Raw genomic sequence first — 9,776 nt, 5'->3', positions numbered from 1 at the left:
TTATCCCAGTTTTGCTGAACATTGTAATAGTTAATCATTTAATAAATATAAATTAATCACTTAACAAATCCATATTACTCATTGCCCTAATGAGCCATCAGTTGACTGTGCTGGCTGGTTTTAGGCCAACTTGACACAAGCTAGAGTTATCTGAAAGGAGGGAACCTCAGTCGAGAAAAAAATGCTTCCGTAAGATTCAGATGTAGGGCATTTTGTTAATTAGTGATTGATGGGGGAGAGCCCAGCCCATTCTGGGTGGTGCCACCCTTAGGCTTGTGGTCCTGGGTTCGGTAAGAAAGCAGGTGGAGCAAGCCACGGGAGCAAGCCAGTAAACAGCACTCCTCCATGACCTCTGCATCAGCTCCTCCTTTACATTCCTGCCCTGTCTATGGACTATGATGTGGAAGTATAAGCCAAATAAAGCCTTTTCCTCAACTTGCTTTTGGCCATGGTGTTTCATTGCAGTAACTGGAACCCTAACTAAGGCACTGATAAACATTGCTGGAACAATGATTCTGAATACACTGCGATTAATAACTGCAGAGATCAGGAATGTTATTTTCTCCAAACAGGTGGCCAACATTTCTAGAGAGCAGCCAGGCATCATGAAGGTGGCTGAAGTAGTTGAGCTAGGCCACCGGGACCCTCCTGTTCACTCTCTAGTTCCCTCCCTGCAGACAGCTCCTCCCAATCTTGTTTCTGAAATTGTCTCTGGGCCCTGGTGTTGGCACAGCATCCCACATGGAGCAGGCTCTCCAGAAATGCACACACTGTGGGTTATTTCACCTGTCCTGATAGAAGGAGACATCCACTTGGCCAAGGTCCAATGGGAGGAAATCTATGGACAGAAGCCAAGAACCATGGGTGGGGAGGAGGTAGCAGGTCCTGTCATCCTTGTCTTTTTGTTCCACTGAAGGGGAGGCCACACACCCTCACCCCAGTACCTTGGCAGGACAACTCAGGCAGCTTCTTAGGGTGCTGGATAAGATTCTTCCATATGCCAGGTATGGTGGCGCATGCCTTTGATCCCAGCACTCAGAAGGCAGAAGCAGGTGGATCTCCAAGTTCAAGGCCAGTCTGGTTTACAAAGGGAGTCCAGGATAGCCAAAGCTACACAGAGAATCCCTGTCTCAGAAAAAAAAAAAAAAAAAAAAAAACACACACACAAAAAATTTTTTTTTCATGGCAAATCTCTCCGTGTGTCTCTATGTCTCTGTCTGTCTCTCTCTCTCTATCTGTGTATATTCATATGTGGCACTCACGTGTGGATCAATTTGTGTGGAGATCAGAAATAAAAGTAAGGTGTCCTCCTTGATTGCTCTCCACATTACCCCTGAGACAGTTTCTCTTGGAATCTGGAGCTGGCCCCAGAATCCTCCTGTCTCTGCCTTACAAGTGCTGGGTTTACAGGCACAGGCTGCAGATCCCAGCTTTTCATGATGCAGAACAAGCACTTATGGACAGAACCATCTCTCCTGCTCTCTCATTATTTCCTTAAAGAAGTTTCCAAGATCCCTTTTAGAATTGCTGGCATCACCTGCGAGCCTCTTTCTAGACGAGGAGCCTCTTCTCTCTGTTAATTCATTCAGCAGTGGCACCCGGGTGCATGGGTGCTGTGGACTGCAGCTTCTCTCCTAGCACACCGTCATTTCCCAGGGGTGTCCTTTCGGAAAATGGGAACTGTGATAATGGGAACTTTGAATGCAGATGTTAGAAAAAACCCCACACAGAACTGTAATCCCAGCATTCAGGAGACTGAGGTAGGAGGTTCAAGGCCAGCCAGAGCTACACAGGAAAACCTTGTATCAAAAGCAAATAAACAAAAAGTCCACAAAACAAAAAACAAATTCCTAAAAATTCTGTAAAAGAGAGTTGCTCTTACATAGCACACATGAAGTTCTGGGGTTGATTACAACTATGAGAAAGAGAGACAGACAGGTCAGGGAGGGAGGGAAGGAAGGAGGGGGGAGAAAAGATCATGGAATAGCAACTATTTTCTCACTCTGCTGGGGGTGTGAGTAGGTAGCTGTTCAAAGCACACCAACATAAAAAACAGACTCCTGCAACATCAGTGGAACAGGGACAGTTCTCCTATGGGAATAAAACTGGGAATTTTTTGGAATCAGACTGGGCCTGATCATAAGCCCTGTATCTTCAGCTACAGAGGTATGACAGGTGTTTGGGGAAGTTTTGTTCCCTAGACCAGTCTGGTTGCCTGCATTGCCTGCTTTCCAGTCATCCCTGCCTTTCCCCCACTCTGCTTTCCTCACCCTCATTCTTCCCGGGTGCTATCCCAAGACCAGGGTTCCATGGACCAACTTCCAAGGTAGGCAGACTCCACTCTATCTTCGACCAGCCTCTGCTTCCTGGTGAGGCCCTTGCCTGAAGCACCACGGGGACAGCACATCCTGGCCCCTCACACCTGGTAATGAGACTATCACAATTCCATCCATGCTTGCACAGAAGCCTCTGCTTACCAAGAATCCTGCCCTCTCCTTACCCCTTCCATTCCTCTAGGAAGAGATGCATGAAAGCCAGTGTGTGTCTGTGAAGACAGGTGCTTGGGAATTTAGACAGATAGATCCATGGCTTCCTGGTTCACTGTGGGCTGAAGTTAATAAGCATGTTTTCTGAATGAAGAAATGGCTAATGAATAAAGGAAAGGTTTTCATCTAGTCACTCGCCCTGTTCATTGTAGACTCAGGTATCTGGCACTGATCAATTATTTCTTTTCAACCCAAGAAAGGGAGACTGTGTGCTCCCACAAACACCTGACCCCACTGTATCTGAGCTGCATTCTGCAAGAACCTTTTCCTCCTGTCCTTCCAGCTGCCCACTCCTGTGGCCACACCCTGTGCCTCATCATCAGCTGAAACCGCCTCACCTCTGACGTCTTTAATTCCAGTATCCCACTCTCTCACCACAGCCTGCTGCTCCTCCTGCCCTCTGCTTGCCCGCCTCTGCACCTCCCTTTATCCCACACACAGCTCTGGATTCTGTCACCTTCTTATTGTCCCTTCCAGCTGGGCCTGAGCCTTAGCTGGCTGACCCACCCTCAGAACATGGATTCCATGCATCAACCTCCTCTGCTAGTCACCCGCCTTGGTCCAGTAAGGGCGTCTTATTTAGAGCTCTCCTCCTGCATCTCAGCCAAGCTAGAATGGGCCACTCTGCTGGGCCAAGTGGCCCCACTCTTGGCACAGGACATTTCCCTAGCTGTCCCTTTCCTTTGGCCACTTGGCTATTTCTGCATTCAGCAAGTGTACACGCTGCACACTTGCTTTGCGTCAGCACTGAGACTGGGGAATCTCGGGACTGACCTCTCAATGGGAGAGGCTGTAAATAGATGCGTAATTGTTAACACGGGGAAGAATTAAGAAATGTCGTTCAGTGGTTAACAAATACATAAGAAAAAGGTTGAAAGGAACTTACAAAAGGAGAGAGGAGAGTTCACAGTTTCAGAGATTTAGTCTATCATAATGCAGAAGGCATGGTGGCGTGTCTGGGTAGTAGTGGGAGTCTGTGGTGGAGGCTGCTTACTTTTTTTTTTTTACAATTATTTTTCTTTTATTTTTTAAATATGTCTGGGTGCTTTGTCTGCATTGTTATCTGTGAAACACATGCATGCAGTGCTTAAGAAGACCAGAAGAGGGTGCTGTAGCTCCTGGGACTGGAGTCACAAATGGTTGTTGGCCATCATGTGGATGATAGGAACCAAACCTGGCCCTCTACAAGAGCAACAAGCGCTCTTAACACCCAGCCACCCCTCCAGCCCTCACGGTTTCTTTCTTGTTGAGGACCAGGAAGCTTAAAGAGCTGACTAGAACCAGAAGCAGGTCCCAATCAGAGTCAAGGATAACTTTCAAGGCCCAGGCTGCAGCAACCTCTACCTGCCAGTCAGTCCACACACCCTAAAGGCTTCGAAACTAATGCCACAAGCTAGAGACTACTCTCAAACTACAAGCCTGACAGGGAGGACATCTCTAATTTGAATACACCAATTTCTGGAACTGCTGACCTTCCTGCCTCCCATTTACTAAGTACTGGGATTCTAGGCATAAGTCATCATGTCAGGCTGAGGCCCTGGGTTTGATCTCATCATGGTAACAACAACAGAACAACGGCCTCCGGCAATTGTGGTTTTGGGGCTTTTTGTTTGTTTTTTCAAGAGAGGGTTTCTATGTGCAGCCCTGGTTATCTTAGAACTTGTTCTGTAGACAAGCCGGCCTTGAACTCACAATCTGCTTGCCTCTGCCTCCCAAGCGCTGGGATAAAGACATGTGCCACCACCACCCACTGTTTTTATTTATTTAAACTGGCTTATTTTTTTATGTGTCTGAATCTTCTGCCTATGTGCACATATGCATACTGCTTGCCTGGTGCCCAAGAAGACCATCTGCATGGACCAGATCTGGAGTGAAAGGACAACTGTGTGGGTGCTGAGAACCTAGCCTGGATCCTCCACAAGAGCAGCAGGTTCTCTTAGCCATTGAGCCATCTCTCCTCTCTAGCCTTGTTTTGTTTAAGGCAGGGTCTCAGATAGATCAGGCTAGCTTTAAAGTGTTATACAGCAAAGGATGACCTTGAATTCCTTATTCTTCTACCTCAGTCTCCAAAAGTGCTAATATTATAGACATCAACTATCACATCAGGCCAAAGCCCTGGACTTGATCCCTAGCATTGCAACAAACAACAGAACAATGGCTTCCTGTAATTAAAAATATTTAATGTTACTACCAATAACTGGCCAAACTTGAGACTCACTCCATGGGAGAGAGAAGCCCTTGACACTATTAATGATACTCTGCTATGCTTGCAGACAAGACATAGCATAACTGTCTTTTGAAAGGCCTCATCCAGCAGCTGATAAAGACAGATGCCTAGACCCACAGCCAAACAATAGGCAGAGCTTGGGAAGTCTTGTGGAAGAGTTGGGGGGAAGGATTGAGGGTGCCAGAGGGGTCAAGAAGACCTACAGAATAGCCAGGCATGGTGGCTCATGCTTTTAATCCCAGCACTTGAGGAGGCAGGGGCAGGCGCATCTCTGGGAGTTCGAGGCTAGCCTGGTCTACAAAGTGAGTCTAGGGCAGCCAAGGGCATACAGAAATACCCTGTCTTGAAACTCCCCTCCCAATAAAAAGAAGACAGCCTACAAACAAACCTGGGCCAAGGGGGGCTCACAGAGGTCGAACCACCAAGCAGAGAGCATGCATGGGCTGTACGTAGGCCCTACATATATGCATCAGATGATGTGCAGCTTGTTATCATGTGGGTTCCCTAACAGTTGGAGCAGGAGCTGTCTTTGACTCTGTTGCCTGCCTCTGGATCCCTTCCCCTGGCTGGGCTGCTTTGTCTGGCCTCAGTGGGAGAAGATGCACTTAGTCCTGCTGTGATTTCATGTGCCAGGGCAGATGGGTACCCATGAAGGGGAGAGGAGGGTGGGGGGAGGGAAGTGTGAGGATAGACCTGGGAGGAGAGGAGGGAGATGTAAAGTGAATAAATAAATTAATGAAGAAATATTTAATGTTATTGCTATTTGCGTGTAAGTATGTGATGTGTGCATGCATTATGTATGCGTGTGAGGTGAAGCATACATGTAATTGTTATGTGGAAGTTAGAGGGCAAATCTGTGGAGTCAGTTCTCTCTCTACTTGTTTGTTCTAGGGATTGAACCCAGGTGGTCTGTGCTGGCAGTAGTACGGAGTCCTCTCACTGGCCCAGAATTTTTTAGTTTAGACTACCCGATATTTATGTGCAAGTCGTTGTTTGGTTCCAACTCTCCTGGTGACTACTCATGTGGCCGACATTCGCATGTTTTTATTGGTCATAAAATACTAATGTATATTTTATTAGATTGTTTTGTTTTTATTGAGTACCTGGAGTTCTGTTTGGATTTGATTTTATAAGTTCTATTTATTTTCTTTACAGTCTTGAGCCCAAAATCTTATCTACTAGGCAAGTGTTCTGCCACCAATTACAGCCATTTTTAATTTTTAAATAAAATTCTTTTGTGTGTGTGACTCGATTACATCAATTTTTTTTTTTTTTTTTTTTGAGACTGGGTTTCGCTGTATAGCCTTGGGTGTCCCGAACTCACTTTGTAGACCAGGCTGGCCTCAAGTTCACAGCGATCCACCTGCCTCTGTCTCCCTGATTGCTGGGATTAAAGCAGCGTACCACTATGCCTGGCTTGCCATTTAAAAAAATTTTTTTCAACATTGAGGCAGTATTTCCCTAAATTGGCCAGGTTGGCCTTGAACTTATGGTGTATATCAGACTGGCCTAAAACTTGCTATTCTCCTGCTCCAGCCTACAGAGTCATTGAGTTATGAGGGTCTATGTCATCAAGGCTGGCTTTTCTTTTTTCAATTTAATATTTATTTATTTCTCCCACCTGAGACAGGGTTTCTCTATGTAGTCCTGGCTGTCCTGGAACTCTGTAGACCCAGTTTGCTTTGAACTCAGAGACCCAACTGCCTCTTCCTCCTGAGAGGTGAGATAAAAGGCATTCGCTACCACACCTGGCTTAATTTTATTTTTAATTTTTGGCTATGTGGAAAAGATGTGTGCCTGAGATAGTTGCCCATAGAGGCCATAAGAGGGCATCAGATCCCCTGGAGCTGGAGTTTCAGTTGTGAACTGCCATGTGTAGTTGCTGGGAGCAGAAGAGCAGCAAGAGCAAGTGCTCTTTACTATTGAGACATCTCTCCAGCCTTCCCTGGTAAGTTAAATTAGCCATGGGGACCCATGATCTTCTTGCCTTTGCCTCCCCAGGGCTGGGATTACAGGCTATACCACCCCAAAGGGCTCTTCACAGTTCTCAACTACTAACTAGTCTTGTTAGAAGTGTATTTTGTAAATACTTTCTCTGACCCTCGATACATCATTTCTCAATTTGTTTTCATCTGTTTACATATGTATCTTCCTAAGTGCATGGGTATGTGTTTGTGCAGGTGGGTGGTCTTTGAGCACACAGAGATCAGGAGAAGGCGCTGGGTCACTTGGAACCAGAGTTATGGGTATTTATAGGATATCCGGTTTGTTGTGCAGGTGCTAAGATGGAAGCCCTGGTCCTCACGATTGTGCTGCTAGTGCTCTTGACACCCCAGCTATCTCTTCAGTGCCAGTCTTGCTACATCTTTATTAATTTTCTTAAATAAGTCTTTCAGTGATAACTAGCTATCACCTCTCTTTACAGTAATAGTGATGGGAGAGTGTTAAGCTGTGAGTAGGCCCCATTATCTTCTCTACCTGACCAAATCATCCAAGAAATTAATTGTGTTCTCAAACAAGTATCTTTTTGTCATAATGTGTTCACCTTGATTAAGCTTGTTAAGCTAAACATTCACAGTACCATGGTCCAATTCCTCAGATCTGACCACCAGAGTTAAATGGTGACGAGGTACCAGTGTTATGCATATTACACTGATAAACTGCCAACATTGTTTAAACTTGCTGAAAGTTGACACTGGGAGCAAGGAGGCCCTCCCTTGTCTCCACCCAAACTGCCTATCCCAGGTCAGGTTGACCACCTGACTCTGTAACGGGGTAGAAGAGGAAAACAACAAGCACCTAAGAGAACTAAAAACAGTGTATCAGGCTGGAGAGAGGGCTCAGTGATTGATAGCACAAATTGCTCTTGTGGAAGGCCTGGGTTTGGTTCCTAGCACCCACATTGGGCAGCTTACAAGTGCCTGTAACTCCAGTCTTGCAAGATTCTATCCTTCACCAGCATTCATACCCATGTACCTATACACAGGCACAACCATAACTAAAAAATAATAAAATATCTTAAGGAATTTGTATGGTTGACAACAGCTAGCTACAAGGTAAAATATTTTCAACAGATATTACTGTTATCTCAGCTGCAGTGGGAAAAAGAGGCCCAGAGCTCATCCATGCCAGTTCAGTAGGGAAACTCAGCTGACTATGGCCTTACCCTCCCTAGTTGAGTTCTGTTGGATGTTTGTAAGTACACAAACATTGTGAGGCTCCTCTGATACTGTGACACTTTGTTCCCCATTGGGCCACTCCAGTCATCTCTGCCAGGTGTTTTGAATACCCAATTTGATGTTTTCTCATTTATCTGATGCTTCTGTCTGCTACTTGCTATTTGTTGTTTAATTCTGCTTGCTTTATACCTAATAAACTTACTCATCCCAAACTCAAAGTATGTCTATTATAGGCCATTTTTTTTGGACTGTGCAGAACAGGCAATGACTGTTGTCAGGCTCTCCAAGTTTTGAGGAATGAATTCAGATGTGGCCACAGTATCAGGCACCAATTTCATCATAAGATAGGGGTTGGGAAAGCTTCATGCACAGCAGTCTTGTGGCCAGACTGTAGTCCACGGATGTAACTAATTGGCTTATGCTTGTTCTTATCGGACAGTCTTTAGTCAAAAGGTTCTTTTACAATACATATTAAAACATTTTAAGTTAGAAAGGAATGGGGAGACAGATATGTGGGGGTCAGAGGACACCTTGACTCAGCTTGTTCCTCCCACCTAGGGATCAAACTTAGGTTATTAGGCTTAGCAGCAAGCGCCTTTGCCCTTTGAACTACGTCTCTGGGCCTTAGTCAAATGATTCTACAATTAAACAGCTCAAGCCTGATGTGGTAGCACACACTTAGTCCCAGTATTAGGGAAGCAGAGGCAGGTGGATACCTGAATTCAAGGCCAGCCTGGTCTGAGTGACAGACATTCTGGAATCAGTGATTCATGGCATAAACACAATAACTTTTACAACAACCAGTTGCAGTAGGCATGGTTTGAAGCCTTATTTTTTTCAAAGGAGGAACCAGAGGCAGGGGGTTAACTCTTGATTGTGCAGGAGCACATGTTAGAGCCAACACTAAAGCCCAAACAGTGTAGCTTAGAAGTCTGTGTTCTTAGTCTCAAGAATGACACAGTCTTCCATCCAAGTTTATTGCTACCTGGGGACTGGGTACCTCATTAGACTAGATGCTGCATGCACCAGAGCAGCCACTCTGAATTCAGCTACTTCTTCGGCAGAAGGCTCCGGTGTGAAGGTCAGACCCTTGGGGTGTGAGTGTGCAGACTTTGCTGACTTTGAAGCAAAGCCTGTGCTCTCTTGTATGCAGATGCTGGCTCTCAAATGTACTGTTCTTGTTAGAGAGACAAGTGGATGTGTCTGAAGGAAAAAAAAAATCATATTCCTGAAGCTGTAGAGTATCAACAAGGGCTGACATGCATACAGCATCGAAGGACTTTTGTCAGGATGACTCCCCCCCCCCCTCCTCTTTTTATGTGTGTGCTGGGGATCACACCCATAGCCTCAATCTCAAAGGCAAGCACTCTACTACTGAAATAAGTTCCCAGCAAGAAGTGCTATGTTCTGTGTGTGTCTCTTTCCCCAAATTTGTATGTTGAGATCCTACTCCTCAAGGGGATGACATTAGGGGGAAGGGTCTTGGGGGGTTGCCAGTCAGCTTTCTGCCTTTCAGATACTGGAATTTTAGGTGGGAGGGAGTTTAAAATTGGCAATTTCCCCAGTCTAATTTGGAAGAATGCAAGCATAAGAGGGTACTCTGTCCCAATTTCGAAAGGTTCTCAAGCTGACTAAGCAGTTAGCCTCATTTCATCCAGCTGAGTCAAGACTTGTCGGGCACACCCTATAAGTGCTCCCAGAGGAAAGACCCATAAAGGAGTAGAAGCAGCTCTTAAAACTTGAAGTTTTAAAGGTGCTGACAGGGACCTGCAACTGAAGCACGAGGTGGTCTGAGTGGCAATAGACATAGGGCTATCGACCTGG

The sequence above is a fragment of the Psammomys obesus genome, unplaced genomic scaffold, assembly GCF_907164565.1.
Source record: "Psammomys obesus unplaced genomic scaffold, mPsaObe1.curated_primary_1811, whole genome shotgun sequence".
NCBI classification, from domain to species: Eukaryota; Metazoa; Chordata; class Mammalia; order Rodentia; family Muridae; genus Psammomys; species Psammomys obesus.
The sequence above is the reverse complement of the archived record's forward strand: the minus strand, read 5'-3'. Positions refer to the sequence as shown.